Source organism: Bubalus bubalis, chromosome 13, assembly GCF_019923935.1.
Source record: "Bubalus bubalis isolate 160015118507 breed Murrah chromosome 13, NDDB_SH_1, whole genome shotgun sequence".
Taxonomy (NCBI): Eukaryota; Metazoa; Chordata; class Mammalia; order Artiodactyla; family Bovidae; genus Bubalus; species Bubalus bubalis.
In genome coordinates, this window is record NC_059169.1 from 40,794,136 (window position 1) to 40,814,486 (window position 20,351).

Below are 20,351 nucleotides of genomic sequence, written 5' to 3' on the forward strand. Positions count from 1 at the left end.
GGCTGTGTCATAATGTGCCTTTCTAACCAGCACCCAACACCTGACATCACGCTTCAGGCCTCACCTGTAGCCTTACTGACCCTATCAACTCAGTCTACTGTTCTCTAGACTGAGTTAGTTATTTTCGTTTTGACACTTCATGTTTATTTACAACACTCAGTATAACGCCTGCAGTGCAGGAAACTCCGGTTCGATTCCTAGGTTGGGAAGATGCCCTGGAGGAGGGCATGGCAATCCACTCCAGTATTCTTGCCTGGAGAATCCCCATGGACAGAGAAGCCTGGCGGGCCACAGTCCATGGGGTCGCAAAGAGTCGGACAGAACTGAGCAGCTAAGCACAGTATAACAGGTAGCTGCTTCTGTTAGCACATGCATCTACCCCATTAAACTGTGACTTACTGGAGGGCTAAAACCTTCTTTGTATTCAGTCTCTATTTTACTGCCTGGTACATAGTAGACTTTCTTCACAAAAGAAGTAAGAATAGTAAAACTTTTCTTCACGGAAGTAGGAATCAATAGTTGATCAGTAAGTCAGAGAAGTTATTAAAACACAGAGACATAAACATGATGTATACATATCTAGAATATTTTAGACATAGAACTTATACATGTTTTTTTTCCCCTGTTACAAACCTTCTGTAAGACCAAGATGTTTTCTTTCAGTGTGAACCCAAAAATGGGATTCAGTATTATCTTTCTTACCAAAACCAATAGTGGATTTTATGTTATTTCCAATTTGTTTCTTTTAAAAGTGAAATTAAAGTCCTTTGAAAGATATTTTCCCCTGTACAGTTATGATGTCCATGCCTTATTCACTGGCAGCTTTAGAAATTATTACTTTATTATGGATTAAGCTTTGAACATTTTGAAAGCATGCAATGTATTTTTCATAGAAAATGAAAATTTTCTTTTCATGCTCCAATTTCACTTCTTTGCTACATCACTGGATAAAAATCACATTATTAAAATATAACTGCATAAACAGGTTTAGGGTCAAAACTAGTCTTACTACAAATATGCTCAGCTGATGGCAGCAGAGACGCTCGCTGTGCTCCAGAAGGAGGCTGCTGGTGGGGAAGATCCCTGGTGCGCCAGTCAGTAGGATTTATCATACAAGGGGAGTGGAGCTCATTGGTCCATCTGGACAGTTGGTTAAGTGGAAGTTGGTTCAAAGCCTTCTACCATGTTTGTCTGATTGCTGAAAAGATGGTTATCTCGGTTACTTGGCATTTTGGTATTAAAAGAGCTGGCTAGAAACGTGCCTGCTTTCCTGTGCACTCTGTCCTCAATATCATTTTTAAAAATGTTAAATAAGACCACTTGGAAGCACCTGTCTTCTGGACATCCTTGCATTTGTACATCTGTTTGTCTGTCATTTGTCTCCCGCTTTAATCACAGTAAAATGTAATTTTTAAAACCGAGCTTGGGTATTCTCCAGTCTGTTGATAGCTCTCCAGTAGAATGAGTGCTCAGCAGTACTCTGCCATCAATTCCTGTTTGTTTTTGTCTCTCAACATGTTGTTTTCTCTACTACTTGAAACTCCTTCATTTTGAACATTTCTGCTTGGGCATCCTTGTTAGCAACTGCATCCTCTGCACAGGGGCTGGTTGTAATGAGAATTTTTTTAACTTAATTTTTTAACTCGAATATAGTTGGGTTATAATGTTGTGTTAGTTTCTCGTAAAGTGAATCACTTACACATATATCCTCTCTTTTTTTGCATTTTATTCCCCTAAAGGTCATTCAGTTCAGTTCACTGTTAGTCACTCAGTCGTGTCTGACTCTTTGCGATGCCATGGGCTGTAGCCCACCAGGCTTCTCTGTCCATGGAATTCTCCAGGCAGGAATATTGGAGTGGGTAGCCATTCCCTTCTCCGGGGGATCTTCCCGACCCAGGGATCAAACCCAGGTCTCCTGCACTAGAGGCAGGTTCTTTACCATCTAAGCCATCAGGGAAGGCCCGTAATTAGAATTTTATATTCGAGCCAACAGTTCTCAAATTCTACCTTGAATCCTTAACTGTGTGATAATGCCAGTTGAATTTTTGTTGCATCTTATTTAACAGTTAGATTTAGACCCGCCTTTAAACGACTCTGTCAGTCTTTGATTTAGGTCCTGCAGTTTCTCTGTTTCGGAATTGGTATTTGCAGTACTCTTAATACTGTCACTGATAAAGACCAAGGAAACAGTTATTCGGTTTCTTTCTGCCTCTCATGCTAAAGTACATTGCTTTTTGCTTTGCAGAAAATCTTACTTTGCTTCCTGAAGTTTTATCTTTTTAAGCAACATTTTTTCTTTTTTTATTGGCTTTGGAGGACTTTGTAAGGTTACTGTCAAATTTTTTCTTGGCAGGCCTGATTAGTAGCTTGTCCTTGACCTACTAATCTCTGAGGGTTTCCTTGTATTCCTTGATAGGACTCGCATTCCGGTTTTTGAAAAGCGTTAGCTATATGTGTCCCCTCTGACCCTGGTTCCTCTAAACCTCTACCCAGGACCTAATCGTTTGAATCCCTGGCAAATGTTTATCTTGAGCTATGGATAAGGTCTTTAAAATGGTCTTCAAAGTACCTAGGTTTATTTTCTTTAAGCTATGTGTTTCCTTTTTAGGGATAATGTCCCATTTTTTTAAGAGTTGGCTAGTGACATGTTATTGCTGTATTCCATGTTTGGAGTGATGGTGCTGTCTTTTTAAAAACATTTTATTGAAGTACAGATGATTTCCGATACTGTGTTAATTTCTGTGTTACAGTGAAAGTTACATGTTCTACACATACATGCACATTCTTTGCAGTTATGGTTTATCTCAGGGCATTGTCCTGTACAGTAGAACTTTGTTCAGTTTACCCATCCTATATGTACTGTTTTGCCTCTGTTAATTCCAAACTCCTAATCCTGCCCTCCTGCACGCATCTCCCCCTTGACAACCACAAATCATTTTCTATGTCTATGCATCTGTTTCTCTTTTGTAGATAAGTTCATTTGTGTCCCATTTTGCATTTCACATATAAGTGATATCATACACTATTTGTCTTTCTCTTTCTGACTGACTTTGCTTAGTATGATAATCTCGTGTTAGTTTTGGCAGCACTTTCCCAGTCTTTGATTTTTCAATGTTAGGTGAACACTCTTCGATCTGACACTCAGAGAAATATACTCATATTACATTACCATTATTCTTGGTGTTTTCTTTTCACTATCTTATTTAAAACTCTGAGGCTGCTATGGAAAGGATCATAAAAGCAGTGCCTCCTACTTGACTATTCAGGCTTTTTCAGTATACAGTGTATATGAGTTGGAAGTGGCTATATTTCATAATAAAAGACAATTATTTATGGATAAAGAAAAGCATGCTAGACTATTAGAGCAAGTAGCTTAAGAAAGCAAGTGTTCCAAATATTCACCATCTGCTTCAGTAGACATCTTAAGAATAATAGAGGACACGCTGAAACCCACAAACACAGGCGTCTCCATTTCCACTTCTCTCTTACCTTCTCAGTATCATCTCTGCATCTATTGGCCTTGCTAGTCTGTAGATAGGAAGGGACACTATCATCCACAGAATTCACATTTCCTGTGATGCCCCTACCTGCTCCTGCAGGACTTTCAGCCTCTTTTTTTAAAATTAGTTTTCATATTGGAGTATAGTTGCTTTACAGTGTTGTGTTCATTTCTGCCGTGCAGCAGAGTGAATCAGCTAAATGTATACATATATCTCCTCTTTTTTGAGTTTCCTTCCCATTCAGGTCACCACTGAACGATGACTAGTGTTCCCTGTGCTATATAGTAGATTCTCATTAGTTTTCTGTTTCATACATAATAGTGTATAATAGTGTATAATCCCATTCCCCCAATTCATCCTACCCTTTTTTCTCTCTTCTTGGTGTCCTTAAATTTGTTCTCTGCTTCTGTGTCCATAGGTCTGTCTGGCAAATGAGATCATCTATATAATTTTCTAGGTTCCACATATATGCATTAATAAACAATATTTGTTTCTCTCTTTCTGACTCACTTCATCCTGTATGGCAGTCTCTAGGTCTATCTATGTCTCTATAGCTGACCCCCAACCTCCTTTAAAGGCTACCTTAATCCTTCTGTGTCTGGGTGCCCAGGGACATCTTATATATGCTGATGAGTTATTCCATCTGCTGGTTACCATGAAGAGTCTTCTTTATTTTTGTCTCTTGCTTGGTCACATCCTCTTTTCCTAAAGTCCCTGAGAAGGCCTCATCATTGCTGGTTATAACTCCTGTAAGAAAGAGCTCTCCAGACTGTCAGCCCTTGAGTAGAAGAGAGAATGTTCCTTCAGGTCACACTCTGTAGCTGGGGTCCTAAGCCATGTTGCTCATATACTTTCTCCACATCACTTCTAACACTGCTTTATTGCTTAGAAACTGGGGACTTGTCTTGAAGCAGGGGCATATAATACTATTCTCTGTTGCTGATTGCTCTGCATCCATTCTTTACCAAGTATGATGGAAAACAGCACAACAGAAACAATGCTAATATCCTCATTCTCGAGCCAAGGAGCAAAATGGATTCGAATGGATGTAAGTGGATACGTATGGGTTCAGGTAATTTCCACATCATCGTATTTACCTATGTATGTCTCTTCCTTTCAAGTTAGGAACTTCTATGAGGTACATGTGCTTCCCTGGTGGCTCAGATGGTAAAGAATCTGCCGGTAGTGTGGTAGACCCAGGTTGGATCCCTGGGTCAGAAAGCTCCCCTGGAGAAGGGAATGGCAACCCACTCCAATACTCTTGCCTAGAGAATTCCATGGACAGAGGAACCTGGTGGGCTACAGTCCGTGGGGTTGCAAAGAGTTGGATACAACCGAGCAAGTAACACACACAACTTTGAAGTAGTTATGTGAGTGTCTATTTAACATTTGAATTTCTCACACTGAAAAATAGTATTTTGAATATGAAGGTGATTTTACAGTTTTAAAATTTTATTAGTATGTATCTATGCCAGTATGAAGTGTGTGACTATAAATCACATACACAGTAGTAGTAATATAAGGGGTATGTGTGTGTGTTTATGGCACAAAGTAGTATGATACATATGAGTAAGTTGTAAGAACTGAACAGTAGTGTGGTTGATGCACATATGTATATATGTGTGTATGCAAAGAAATGTGTGTCAGAGTAGTGTAATGTATGTGTGTATGTATATATGAATTCCACACAGTGGTGTGTCTGAATCAGAGTAATATAGTGTGTGTAGAAGAACTGGGGACAAGCAAGCACGTGTGCATCTGTGTGTTTGTATATGTTTCAGACACGTAGTATAAGGTGAGAGTGTGTGTGTGTGTGTGTGTGTGTGTGTGTATGTGTGAGATAGAGAGAGAAACAGAGTAGTATAATTGGGAAAATACAGGATAAATAAAGCATCTTGATTCCAAAATGATAACACCGCCATGACTTTGTATAAATCACATGACTTTTCTAGGCACCACTAGTAAAATACAAGATTTTTACTACATCTAACTACCGTCCTTTATGATTATAAAATTTGATGGTTAGTGCAGTCACCGTCTGAAACTACTTAGCCTGTCCCATCACTGTGTGAATTATTCTGTCTGTAATGACATTTATAACTGACTGTTCTTCATTTAGAATCTCTTGTTATATCTTTGTTTATTAGCTTCTGTGGGAGAGAGACATAAGTCTTTAATTTTCATGGTTATTTTCCTGAACTATGCCTCAAATGACCCCCAATTTTTTTTTAAAGGAATTCAACACTTCTTTGGATGTACTATAAAAAAAAAAGACCAAGTTTTCTAAACCTTTGCATTAACATAAGGAAAACCTTGCAGCAGGCTGTCTCATCCTGTTAAGGCCACCTGGCTCTATAATACCTAACTAAAGTGATTGAGAGCGTGAAAGCCTTGAAGGCAGTATTCATGTTTGTAGGCAGTACATAGATAATACTTGCCACACGCTATATAGTAGGCATATATTTATAGAATGAACTTTATAGAATGAACAAATGATCCTACAATACAGCGGGTTTTAATAATTCACTGTCACCTGTGTGCCCATGTGTTTTCTGATGATTCCTTTGTGATGTTTTGGTTGGAGCTGGTGGAGAGGGGTCGCGTCGTCATGGCTGCGAGACGGCAGTGCTGTTTAGATGCTGCTGGTGACTGACAGAGGGGAGAGGAGTTGAGGGGCAGTGGGAGTAGAGTATTCGTGCTTTTCTGTCTTTTTGGACCAAGTTCCTGCACCCCTTTAGTGGAACCATCTTAAATCAGTGAACCACATTATTTCATTAGCCCGGTATCCAGAGAGTCATACGGGAGCTCTTCCTCTGGGCATAAATCTTGTGTCCATAGGGCACTGAAGCAGTTAATCTAAATGCTCTGTTTTAGAATCAAAGTGAGTGCAGACCTAGCCCTGAGTTATGATACTGGGATGTCAGAGGCTCCTACTTTCCTTCTAGAATAGTCTCTTAACTAGCATGTATTCACTGAAAAGGGAAGTAAAAAAGCTCTATAAGGGAACATGATAAACATTAAAAGAAAATTTGGTAATCTCATATAAAAGATTACCTTTTCCACTGCATGAAATACCTTGTGCTGCTTTTTTAAATTTTGAAATCTGTTTGAGCATTCATCACTAAAGCTTGCCGTGGTTGCAGAACATGCTTTGTAGAGGCCCTTAGTCAGCTTCAGTTGATTAGGTGTAGTGGTGATTAATTCTTACTTAGATACCTTGTCAGCCTTCTTATTTGTAGAAAACGAGTAAAGATGAGAAATAGGGCTTTAAAAGTGTGTTTGATTATTGCTTTAAAAGTGTGTGTGATTATTAGTTATCGCACATGTTCTTCAGGAAGCTACCTGGCCCTAAAAATGAATGAAATGAGAACGTGTTATGGAATATAAGGTTGGTTTCCCAAGCAGCTTTGATGGCCTTAAAGTTGAGCCTGAAAAATACTAATCTAGCCTCCAGGTTGTTTCATCTTGGCTGTCAGTTTTTAGTAGCTCTTTTCATTCAGGCCTTCCCACAGCATTTGGACATTTTGGTGTTAAGGTTTGACTCTAACCTCAAAAATGAGACTTCTTCCAGAGTCACAATGAAACTGAATATTCATATTAGGGGGCGCTGGGGAAAGGAACACTGCCTTCACTTCAGAAGCAGACTGCAGGCGAGTTCCGCCAACTGGCCGGTTTGTGAGAACTAGTGAAGTCATCAGGCTGGAGCTATTTTCATGCCCTGACACGGTGCTCCAAGGCAGCTGGAAGTGCTGCACAGAGGAAGCTCCGAGAGAGAGCGGGTTTTCAGAAGCAGAAAATTGGCCTGCTGACTGACAGCATCACCATTTCACACCGGCTGGGACTCTGACATCTCCAGGAAGCACGAGGGCTTGTGTAACAGCCCAGGCAGAAGGACAACAGGGAGCGTTTTAGCCTTCCCGTGTGATCTGAAGCGATGTCTCAGTATCAAGGCACCAGGGCTGTCTGACAGAGTAGGGGGCCCTGGGTAAGGAAGATGGTGTTGGTGGAAAGCTGGAAATGCAGTCTTTTTTGTTTTTAGAGCAGCAAGACATTTCTTTTTTTATATACTTCTAAATATTTAATTTTAAAATTTATTTTAATTGGAGGATAATTACTTTACAATATTGTGATGGTTTTTGCCATACATCAACATGAATTGCCCGCAGGTATACATGTATTCCCCCCTGCCCTGGCCACCCGCCCCCCACATTCCTGAACCCTTCTCCCACCTCCGTCCCCACCCTATCCCTTTGGGTTGTCCCAGAGCACTGGCTTTGGGTGCCCTGCTTCATGCATTGAACTCACATTGGTCATCTGTTTTACACATGATAATGTACATGTTTCAATGCTATTTTATCAAATCATTCCACCGTCTCCTTCTCCAACTGAGTCCAAGTCTGTTCTTTACGGCAAGACGGATTTCTATTTTCTTTTTCCTTTTTTTTTTAAAACTCAGATCAGAAATGCAAAGCCTGCCCTTTCTGCTGGCATACCCGTGTAGGGGTTTATGAGCAAAGTAAAGGAAGTGGGATGTGGACCATGTATAATTTATTAGCATATTGAAAACAAGTTGAATACTGTGCTGGACAGTAAAGGACCACAGAACAGCCCCAACATGGGAGAAAGTACTGTTTCGTTGTATCTCTGAAACCCTTAAGAAAAAGATCTATCACTTGTAAACCATTTTTTTTTTTTTTTGTATAACCTCAACTGCATTTAAATTTTCTGATTCAGAACTCAGCCTTGTGGGCCCCCACACTGAAGATCCTTCAGAAAAGCATAAGTGAATATTTGATTTGAAAATCACCTACCGGATGCTGTTTTAACCACTTTTGAAATGGTCTAAAAATGTACACAGAGCTCAGGCCCTTCGGAGACTTAGAAAAAGTCCAGGGACCTCAACCAAATGGAGATAAATTTAGAGATAATGACATACTAAGTTTGAGCATGAGAAATTCGCTCCTTTTCAGCTTCACTGATGCAAGTATTTTCAATTCAAAAAGCAAGAGGTGTCCTCTGATAAGTAGTTTCCTACAATAGGAGTGAATCAAAGCAGACACTCTTTAGCATGAGTGCACTTAGGGGTCATGGCTGTGCACGCTGCCATGATTCAACCCTGTTGAGCAATGAGACGTCAGAGACAGGAAGCCGCCTTGTTTATTAGAAGTAGGGTAACCACAGTCTCAGCCAACTGAGGAAGGTTCTGCTGGCACTTTCATTCTGAATAGCAAACCCTAGTGCAAGGAAAAAAAAAAAGCCAAAGTGTTTGGTATAGGTGTTTATATACGACTAAAGAGCTCTTGTTTACTTCTTAATTTTTTATTTAATTAAAAGAGCACAATCCTTACATTTCTTATTCAGTAACAGTTAACAGTTTAGCAGGGCTCTGACAGAAGTCAAGGATGAGAGGGCATGGCCTGGATTTCTGCATATTCGAAGGTAATGAAACCTTTGTTTAGGTGGGTGCTTCCTTCAAGCTGTTCTAGAAGACATGTATTGAGAGAGTCCACCATGTTTCAACAGGAAAAAGATCATTATTGCCTTAGGATTTCTGGGATGGTGTGGGAGGAGTTGCAGAATAATTTTCTATTATTCAGTAGAATTGGGGGCATCATTTGGAACATTCTCAATTACAGATGAAGAAGCTAAGACCCTGAAGTGTCGCTTTCATAAAATCTCACTATCTTAAGAAGTATTAGTGGAAATTGGATGAATGAATCGAATTGCGAGTTACTTTATATTCAATATTAGACTTGCTGTTTGGGGGAAAACTAAGAAAAAACTGTAATATGCTTGTAGTAAAGCTTTCCTGGCTTTAATTGATTCTTTCTCTGATACTTACAGATCATGAAATTTAGTATAGGTTTTTAAAAGCCAGGCTTGAAATCTGACTTCCCCTTTGTTGCTGGGACCCCAGGAAAGTGACTTATGTTTGGGTCCTCAGTTTTCTCCTTTGTAAAATGAACTTAATAAAAGAACCTACCTAAAAGGATTGTTATGACGTTTTGAAAGAACAGATCTGAAATGCCTTAGTGTGGTGTCTGCTATGTAGAAAGAGCAAAGTAAACGTGGCCTATTCAGATGATGACTTATAATGACTTATGTTATTTTGTTCTACAATACCTCAAGGCCCTCGTTTAAAAGATTCATCTTCATTTCCATCCGAGTACTAGGCCCCACAAGGGACCAAGGTTTACATTTCCCCTCACCCCTGTATATTGGAAAAATAATTTTCTTTCTGCTGAGCTGAAATGAATACTTCATCAGGAATAAAGTTCAAGAAGTTAACACCTGTAAAGAGAGGTCAGTGAACATTTCAGAGTAGATTATAGGAACACCCCCAAGTTCACAATGACAGTTTTCATTCAAGGTCATTTTATATATTAAGGTCTCCTCTTTATTGCTTCCACTTCTTACTTTTGACTATATATGGTATGCATTTTTATATGTGGTTTTTGCATTTATTAATATTATTTAAATGATGAAGTTATGAGTTTTTCTTTGGACCTGTTTTATGGATGAGAAAACTGAAGCTTTGAGAAACTTGTTAAAAAGTGGTTGCATTAACTTTGTTTTACTTTTTGTTTTTCTTCCTGTGTCTCCATCTCTCTCTTCATCTGGTTCTTTTCCTCACCGTACTTCTTGACTCCTTCCTTTATACCTTTCATCTTATTCTCCCTGTGTTTGTTATTTTAGTCTTTCTCATTTTATTTTTCCCTTATTTTTCCTCATTCCTCATAGGTATAACAAAAATTAACTTTTAAGAGTTATTGTATCTAATGAGTTTTGAATTTCATACCCACTTTGAAAGGAGAGAATATATATATATTTTTAATAAAGCTGCTGAATTAAGTTATACTTTGTGGCCAGCTGTTTAACTCATCTCCCTTGCATGTCCATGACAAGCTGACAGGAAAAGTAGTTTGTTACTCAAGTTTAAGAGATGGAGGCGACTCATGGATATATATCTTGAAAATCTTGTCACTGATAGATAATTTGGCTTGTATTCTGGTTTTAAAAGACATCGTATAGTAGCTACTATTTCAGTTGCTTTAAATCTGTCTTCTCAGAGGACAAAACCTGTAACCTATTCTTTGAGAGTCTAGTGAGTTTAGTTGGACCCTTTTCGGAAATAGTGGGTGGAGGTCAGAGCCCCCTCCTGAGCCCTGGGGCTGGGCATAGGCTGGGGACACTTGGCCTGCTGGCCTGCTCTGTCTCTTCATCTCAAACTGACTGTCCCATCGCACTTGGTACCTCCCCAGTTACACTCTCAACCCCTTGCCCTTCCTTTTTATTAGAAGCCCCTCTAGAGTTAGCTTTGTGGAAGATAAGGGAAACTGAAAGGCGTCCAGAAGCAAACAAAAGCTTGAAATGGAATACTAGACCATATTTTTAAAAAATTCCCTTGTCAGGTTCCAACAGCTGTGCCCAGCAGCCCATAGTTGACCTTAACCCTTCTCCTCTCATCCCTTATTGGCTCCCAGTAACTTAAAAAAAACCCAAAAAACCAAACTTCTGAGCTCTCAAGTTATGCAGAGCACTACAACTTTCTCCGACGCTGGAGTCCTGAACCTCCTTTTCCTTATCTGAAGAGTCATGAATATTTTCTAACTCCGGGTCTTTCACTTTCCCCTTTCTTTAAGAGGTTTCACAATGGAAGGAGGAGTAAGCAGATTTTTTCCCCACCAAGTTGAATTTCACCCCCTTTCCCTCCCAAACAAGGCAGACATGGCTTTTCAATATTTTTCCACTCTTCTTTTACATGTAGAATTAAAGCAAAACAAATTATGGTAATCTTGGCTTTTTGGTTGAGTAGATTTTGGATGAGTTGAAGTTTACTGTAACTTTGAAATAACATTTTTCAGTTTGACAGTAGAGTCGGGTAACACAATTTTCATTTTCACAGATTACTTTTCTGAGCCTATTTGCAGACCAGAGCATGACAAATACATGAATAAGTTTCACTTCTTTTCTCTGCTTAGGAAACTCTTCATGTTAAATAGGATTCGTACATACTCAAAGGGATAAACTGCATAATTTTATACCTAGTGCCATATAAGTTGGATTTCTTATTCATCACACACCATATGCAGTGTTATTAATCTTTACTGTAAGTAGAATGACAAGTGAGCAATAAAAACAGGCCTTAAAAACTACCAGCAAACATACAGGGAAAAAAAAAAATCTCCTAACAGATGCTTCAGAAAGAAGTGACAGTCAGTGAAATTTGGGTTACATGTATGTTGCACAACTGATGCCTTGGTGTGTGCCCTCAATATGGTTCATGGTTTTCACTTCAAATTCTAGCAGGGGCTCCATGCTGTTCTCCTTGTTTTCCTCCATACCCCTCTTTTCCTTCTTCCCCTGTACTTCCCACACCTCTTACATCCTATTACAAGCATCTTCTCTGGGTGGGAGCTGCTTGACCTTTTCCTTTTCCCTTTCACTCTTCAGGCGGGTGTTGCGTTTGTCTGTATCCGTGGTCCCAAGCGTGTCCATCTTCCCTGAACGGGGTTGAGAATCACTTTTAAAGCGGATGGCCTCACTTAACACTTGATGCTTCCCATCACTGTGTCCTCTGCCTTCCTTGCCCATCTGTGCAATCCACTGTTGCTTGTTGGGCCCATTCCTGAGTCTTCCTGTGCCAATCTTCATCCTGGTCCTGGGCTTGGTGCATTATAGCCCTTGCTTCCTGGCTGGCTGTTGCTGGGAACAGCTGTGTTTGGGGTAGATGAGTGCTGCTGTTTCTTCTGTCATCATTGCTTACCCATACCCCACTCTGTTAAATGTAAATCTCTCTTTGGATGTGTCTTGGTTGTTTCAGGTGCTGAGCCACAGAGCACTCTGCCTGCAGAGAAGTTAAGACCAAAGGCTGAAAGGCCTATTATACTGCCCTGGGGAGTAGGTTAAAGAATCTTGAGTGCCTGCAATTTGTGTGCAAACTCCAGAGATAAGCATCATCTGTGCACATTGATACAGAAACCATACCTACTGGGGTAAACCTTGTTGCTTTCTGTGACATCTTGTAAAGAACCAGGAAAAAAACAATTTACAAGTATCCTCAGATACTTTGATGGCAAAGTAAATGCCTTGCATTGATTTGTTTTTGTGGTCCATTAACACAAGCGCCATGTATTTTTTCTTCTTCTAATAAGTTGCTTTTTAGCCAGGGTTTTGCTTTTTTTAAGTGACTAGAATGGATTTGAGAAGCAGAAGTCTTAAATTTCCAACTTACTTGTTGTTAAGACTGCAAGGCATTTTGGGGAGAATGTAAAGGGCAGATTTTGACTTCCTGAAACTTCCAATTAACTTTCCTTTGATTGTTTCTCTTGATATGATTTTTGTCATGTTTTTTAAATATATAATAATGTCGTCAGTGATGTCAAGGTTTCCTGGGACATGAAGAGTTTCAGTCACTCTTATCCATCCTGGTAGATGCCCTTGAACAAAAAATTTAACTTCTCTTTCCCTGCCCATAAGATGTTAATTATTATAATTAGTCTGCACTTTGTTCATAGCAATGTCATGATGCTTTGGAATAGATGTCATGCGTAAATATGAAGTACAGTGTAACAATGGGATTTTTATCTTCTTCAACATCAAATCTTTGCTCATTAATTTTTAATTAGGATAGCTGTACTTTGAAGATGTTTAAGTTTGTGAGTCAGTCTTAGTAAGATCACAGGGGTATTCCTTTTGCTTTTGTTTTTTTATTTTTACAATTTTTATATGATTTTGGCAGGTAGTTGATTTACAGTGTTGTGTTTGTTTCAGTGGTACAGCAGGGTAACTCAGTTATGCATATGCATAGATCCATTCTTTTTCAGATTCTTTTCCCATATAGGTTATTACAGAGAACGGAGTCGAGTGTCCCGGGCTGTACAGTAGGTCCTCGTGTACTCCTTTCGTTTTCACTTGGGGAAATGAGGAATGAGCAGTTCTGTCAAGAATGGAAATTAACTCGGGGCTTTTCATTTTCTGGAGAGTCTAATGTAGTCAGTAAAGTATGTACTGTGTTCAGAACATCAAAACAATCGCATGAACAGGGAGGCTGCAGTACAGCTGCCCTGGGCTCTGATCTTGAAGCTGTCTCTCATTAGTAGCGTGCTCCTGGGTAAGTCATGAGGTGTTTTCTCATTTGTAGAATGAGTCATCTGACGTGCCAATCCCAAAGGTTTGCTTGTGTTTTGTCGTCTTGAAACCACGTTTCCACGTCCCCAGCCTTCCTTGCTTGCCCCTTCTGTCCCTGCCAGGTTTTGGACGCGGCCTCTGCGAGGGAGCTATGTGGACCTCAGTGAGCTGCTTCTCTGCGGCGCTGAAGTTGCTGATGAGAAAACGCCAGCTCCTAACAACAGGGCCCTGAACTTTTTTTTATATTCTGTATTGTGCATAAATTATTTCTGGCTAAAGCATCTAGAAGTTTAAATGATCACTCTGAGTTAGTTGCTTTGACTTTCCTTTGTGAATCATCCTTGCTGTTTTGCCTAGCTGGGTGGTTGTTAGTCTTTGGAGTTAGAGCTGGACTTTCTGTGTTTTGTTTTTAACCCCTTTGGGTCTAAGACTTTTGATGCTGTGAGTTGTCTGAAATACCTGTTGGAGACAGGAGCAGTTTCAAATTTAACATACCTTAATCCTAGCTTATGGGCTTCCCTGGCGGCTCAGTGGTATAAAGAATCTGCCTGCCGGTGCAGGAGACGCAGGTTCCATTCCTGGGTCTGGAAGATCCTCTGGAGGGGAGGGCATGGCCACCCACTCCAGTATTCTTGCCTGGGGACAGAGGAGCCTGGTGGGCTACAGTCCATGGGGTCACGAAGAGTTGGGCATGACTAAACAACAGCAACAATCCTATCTTATTGATGGTACACAGAAAAATTTACCGGGATTGGGATTTTGTACAAAAAATTGTAACTTAAATTACTTTTCTTATAACTAATAAACAAGGCTTTAAATGCCCGTAACAATATTCTGTAGTCACTTGTCCCACAAAATGAGTTTGTCTCCAGTTGTTCAATGAATGAGTCTCTAGTCCCCTTTACCCTGCATTCTTTCTCTTCCTTCAGACATGCCAAAAGGTTTTCTGATTTTCCTCCACCTCCCTTTCCTTCTCATCCGTCTACTCATATACTTTTCAGCAGTATTTTTAGCACATTTTCTCATCCAGAGAGGTCAGTGCAGTAATTTAAAATTTCAGGCATTCATTTTATACTTAACATCTGCTGTGTGTGAAGCCCGGTACCCAGGTAGGGGAGTGCCACTGTTCACGCAGCATCTGTCTGGCTTTAGGAAGCCAGTGGGGGCAGTGTGTTGATGGGAAACAGCTCTAGCCTCTCACTGCTTGTCTTTGCATACGGTCTCTTGGCTTATTGGTCTCTTGGCTTATTGAGCGTGTGACTTTGGCCAGTCTTGACCTTCTCTCTATGCTGATTCCTTTTCTGTGAAATAGGGATGCTAAGCCTGCCTCCTGGGGTTGCTGGATGTTAAATGAGTTAATACATTGAAAAGACTTAGTATGATCCCTGACACATCATAGTCCTTATTGTTTATTATTATATTACTGTCATTCATTGGTAGTGGCAGTGGTACTGTTTATAGTGGTAGGTGGTATTTCTTGCCATCATGATTTTTACAGTTTTATGGAAAGTTGAGAGTTCTATTATATGGAATATGTATTAAGTATAAATTATGTTTGGAGTATAGTTTTTCACCACAAATGGCAAATAAAAAAACTTTTCTCTATGAACGTTGTATTTAATAAAATTCAGTTAGATACTATATTAACCTACTGTGATACATAGTCCGTCTTTAATTATTTTAGGTGTTTCAGTTTATGATAACAAGTATCTGAAGAGTTGACTCATTGGAAAATACCCTGATGCTGTGAAAGATTGAAGGCAAAGGGAGAAGAGGGCGGCAGAGGATGAGATTGTTAGATAGCATCACATACTCAGTGGACATGAATTTGAGCAAGCTCTGGGAGATAGTGAAGGACAGAGAAGCCTGGTATGCTGCAGTTCATGAGTGGCAAAGAGTTGGACATGACTCAGCAACTGAACAACAGCAAAACAACATCTAAAGATGCTTATTATAAGTATAGACCAAGAAAATCTCTATATAGAGTTTCCTGATAATACGGCTGTTTCCTGATTCGGTATAAGTTAATGTGCATAAGTTTAAGTGAATGCTGGTGTGGCCGTGGTGGATGGAGAGCACAGGGAAGACTCCAGAGGTTTTGGAGGGAAAGCCAGGTGTTGATTGGCAGAGATGGAGAGGAGAGGCCTAGCAGCTGAAGGGCGGAGTACCTTGGAATTTTTGGAGACAGAAATGAGCAGGTTATATGCAAGGGAGAGAAAGCCAATGCCCTCCAGCTTTCTCCCTCAGCTGTGATAATGGGAGAATAGGAGGGATGACACTATCTAGTAGGGATTATGTTTGATTCTTCTTGATTCTTGACTCATGGCTGTGAGTGGCCTGATCATGTCCAAGGGACATTGCCTTTAAAATTTAGGGAACTGAAATAGAAACTTGCTTCTGGGAAAGAATTCTCCCATTTGAATTGTATATGCAGTGTTTCAGGCCAAGACAATGCGGTATGACGTTGGGTGGGTAAGGTAGCCTGCTTCCTGGGGTATTAACCTGATTCTCAGTGTTGATAAATGGACCAATTGTGATTTCCTTTCCATGGAGTGTCAGAAAGCTTCTTTTCAGTAGAATTAGCCTTCTCAAGAGTGGGACTAGTAGAAAACGTACCAAAAAAACAGAAGAAACCTTTTTTATTTGATTCAAAATTAATTCTCAGGATTGTCTGCTGGGCAGCAGGTGAGCACCACGAGCCTGCATGCCTGTGGCATGGTGTGAGAGGCTAACAAACTGTGTACCACGTTTGTGATGCCACATGAGGGCTACTTTAAATTTAGACTGTCTTCCAGCTTCTGGGCTTAAAAGCAACCTGACATTGATGGGAAGTTTTCTAGTTTAATTCTCACAGTTATTGTAAGAAGTTACAGTATCTTCCTTTTTTTATGCATAAGGAAAATGAGGCAGAGAAGGTACATAATGTAGAAAATACATAATTTGTTTCAGACGATATACCTAGAAAGGTTTGGGAGCCAGACTTGGAGTATGTGTTTTCTGATTCCAAACCTTTTTTTTTTTTTTTTTTTTTTGTTTTTAATTTGACACATCCTATATTTCTTCAGTTGTGTCCAACTCTTTGCAACCCTATGGACTGTAGCCTGCCAGGCTCCTCTGTCCGTGGGATTCTCCAGGCAACGATACTGGAGTGTGTTGCCGTGCTCTCCTCCAGGAGACCTTCTCATCCCAGGGACTGAACCCGCCTGCGTCTCTCATATCTCTTGAATTGGCAGGCAGGTTCTTTACCACTGGCGCCACCTGGGAAGCCCCTATTTCCTTCTACTTCATCTCAGTTCTGGTCTTTGTCTTTTGTCTTTGAGGGCGGGGTTTAGGGGTGAATGGTGATGGTGTTTTGGATCCTCCGCTGTAGATAGTTGAGTCCATCATGCTTTACCTTTCTTTGTGGAGAGGAAGGCTCCTCTCCTGCTGTATTCACGTTACTTCCTTGCTCTTTTGGTGTGCTCTTGCACTCCTCTTCCCTTGGTCAGGCCCTGCTCCTCACCACCAGCCAAGCATGCATTCTGATGTGGAGTATGTGTGCAGGAGTCCTTGCAGAGTAGTCAGTGGTGTTTGTGTATGTGTGTGCACATGTGTGTGTTGTAATGTTCATAACTGGTTCTGTGCTATAAAACTCATTTTTCTTTCTTACAGTGCTCACCCAACACTGTATTTTTAAGTTCCAATTTTACGATCCAGTTTGCTGTCAGTTTTCACTTTGGCGTAGTATTTCATAACATTCCCTTACTATTTTACTTTTCCATTCCCTAATGCCAGCTTAGTGCCTTCAGCTCCCATCAGTACAGTGTTGCCTTAAAGATTTCGAAACAGGTGTCTTTATGATGAATGATCAGATAGGGCTTAAACATACTTAATTTCACTAATTAACACCATATTTTTATTTTTTCTATACTGACTCGACTAGTTTAAACTTCCACCAGCTGTGTGTAAAATTTTCCTTTTTCCCAGATCACTGCAAAGACTTAACACTGTTCTCCTTTCTAATTTTACACCATTCTGATAGATAAAAAGAAATAGATTACTTTGATATGTATCCCCTTGATTTCTAGTGAGTATTACCCTCTCTCTTATTCTCCCTGCCTTATTATATTATCCTTTACCTTTATGGATATTCAGTTCAGTTCAGCTGCTCAGTTGTGTCTGATTCTTTGCGACCCCATGGACTGCAGCACGGCAGGCTTCCCTGTCCATCACCAACTCCCGAAGCTTGCTCAAACACATATCCATCAAGTTGGTGATGCCATCCAACCATCTCATCCTCTGTCGTCCCCTTCTTCTCTTGCCTTCAGTCTTTCCCAGCGTCCGGGTCTTTTCCAGTGAGTGAGTTCTTCATATCAGGTGGCCAAATAATTGGAATTTCAGCTTCAGCGTCAGTCCTTTCAATGAATATTCAGGACTGATTTCCTTTAGGATTGACTGGTTTGATCTCTTTGCAGTCCAAGGGACTCTCAAGAGTCTTTTCCAACACCACAGTTCAAAAGCATCAATTCTTCAGCACTCAGCTTTCCTTATATTCCAACTCTCACATCCACACATGACTACTGGAAGAGCCATGGCTTTGACTAGGTGGACCTTTGTTGGCAAAGTAATGTCTCTGCTTTTTAGCATGCTGTCTAGGTTGGTCATTGCTTTTCTTCCAAGGAGCAAGTGTCTTTTAATTTCATGGCTGCAGTCACCATCTGCAGTGATTTTGGAGCCCAAGAAAATAAAGTCTTTCACCATTTCCATTGTTTCCCTATCTATTTGCCATGAAGTGATGGGACTGGATGACATGATCTTAGTTTTCTGAATGTTGAGTTTTAAGCCAATCTTTTCACTGTCCTCTTTCACTTTCATCAAGAGGCTCTTTAGTCCTACTCACTGTCTGCCATAAGGGTGGTGTCATCTGCATATCTGAGGTTATTGATATTTCTCCCGGCAATCTGGATTCCAATTTGTGCTTCATCCAGTCTGGCATTTCACATGATATATTCTGTATATGATATACTCTGTATATGTTAAATATGTATATAATATAATATACTCTGTATATGTTAAATAAGCAGGGTGACAAAATACAGCCTTGACGTACTCCTTTCCCAATTTGGAATCAGTCTGTTGTTCCATGTTCAGTTCTAACTGTTGCTTCTTGACCTGCATACAGATTTCTCAGGAGGCAGGTCAGGTGGTCTGGTATTCCCATCTCTTTCAGAATTTCCACAGTTTGTTGTGATCCACATAGTCAAAGGCTTTATTGTGGTTAATGAAGCAGAAGTGGATATTTTTCTGGAACTCTCTTGCTTTTTTGATGATTCAACGGATGTTGGCAATTTGATCTCTGGTTCCTCTACCTTTTCTAAATCCAGCTTGAACATCTGGAAATTCACAGTTCATGTACTATTGAAGCCTGGCTTGGAGAATTTTGAGCATTACTTTGCTAGCATGTGAGATGAGTGCAGTTGTGCAATAGTTTGAATATTCTTTGGCATTGCCTTTCTTTGGGATTGGAATGAAAACTGACCTTTTCCAGTCCTGTGGCCACTGCTGAGTTTTCCAAATTTGCTGGCATATTGAGTGCAGCACTTTCACAGCATCATCTTTTAGGATTTGAAATAGCTCAGTTTGAATCCCATCACCTCTGCTAACTTTGTTCATAGTGATGTTTCCTAAGGCCCACTTGACTTCACATTCCAGGATGTCTGGCTCTAGGTGAGTCTTCACACCATCGTGGTTATCTGGGTCATGGAGATCTTTTTTTTTGTATAGTTCTTCTTTGTATTCTTGCCAGCTCTTCTTATCTTCTTCTGCTTCTGATATTCAGACCCTAATTAACTCTTACTTGGACTGGTGAAATATTCTAACTGGAGTCTCTGCGTCATTCCCCAGAGCCGCTTGCTCAGTGCTGTCAGATTTATTGTCCTAAACTTGTCACCTGGATCCTCTGCCCCAGATCTCTTAAAGGCTTTGCATCTTCTCTATATGAAGTCAGCTCCTCTGGTGTGAACTGCTTGCCCCCATCCAGCTCCACCACTGCGATACGGTTGGTCCACAGTGTATTTTTAGTCTTGGCTTCTACACATCCTTATGGCCCTAGACATGTATTACGTCTCTTCACTGTGCATGACTCCACATGGTGTGCCCTCTTAATTCTGTCAGAAATCCTTACTTTGTTCTTTTGCTTTTATCAAAAGTTGGTTTGCACGTAGTTTAAACAGATTGACCACCACAGCCGGTTAATAAACAGCGACAAGTCTTTTCTTGTTTTTCCATTCTCTGAGGAAATGCTCTCCACTGTCTAACAAACTGATGGTTACCAAAGGGGAAATGTGTTGGGGGGATAAATCAAGAGCTTGGGATGAACATATACATACTACTATTAAATATATATGAGATAACCAACAAGGACCTCCTGTTACAGCACAGGGAACTCTACTCAATATTCTGTGGTGACCTATATGAGAAAAGAGTCTAAAAAAGAGTAGATACATGTATATGTTTATCTGAATCATTTTGCTGTACAACTGAAACTTAACACTGTAAATCAACTGTACTCCAATTAAAAAAAAAAACCCTTTGTATCTCTAACTCGTATGCATTACTTAGCTTGTCTTTTGTTTCCTTTAGTGTTTGCCCTTATCTGTGGATTTCCGGTGTGTGAACAGGATTGAACCATTTCCCACCTGCTCTGTGTACCAAACCCACAGCTTTGCTGTCTCTCCACTG

The 20,351-nt window shown here is 40.2% G+C and overlaps 1 protein-coding gene across 29 annotated transcripts in view; it reads left to right on the plus strand.

Annotated features, from left to right (window-relative positions):
* The window catches only part of KLF12 (Kruppel like factor 12), a 534,319-nt gene that overhangs the window by 68,688 nt on the left and 445,280 nt on the right, over positions 1 to 20,351 (plus strand). For 3 of the 29 annotated variants that reach the window (XM_044927254.2, XM_044927251.2, XM_025263172.3), the window contains exon 1: positions 7,786 to 8,939. The exons of the other annotated variants lie outside the window; for them this stretch is intronic. The gene's annotated coding sequence lies outside the window, so the exon portion shown is untranslated. Of the gene's footprint in view, positions 1 to 7,785; positions 8,940 to 20,351 lie in introns of those variants that run through there. 29 annotated transcript variants of the gene reach the window in all.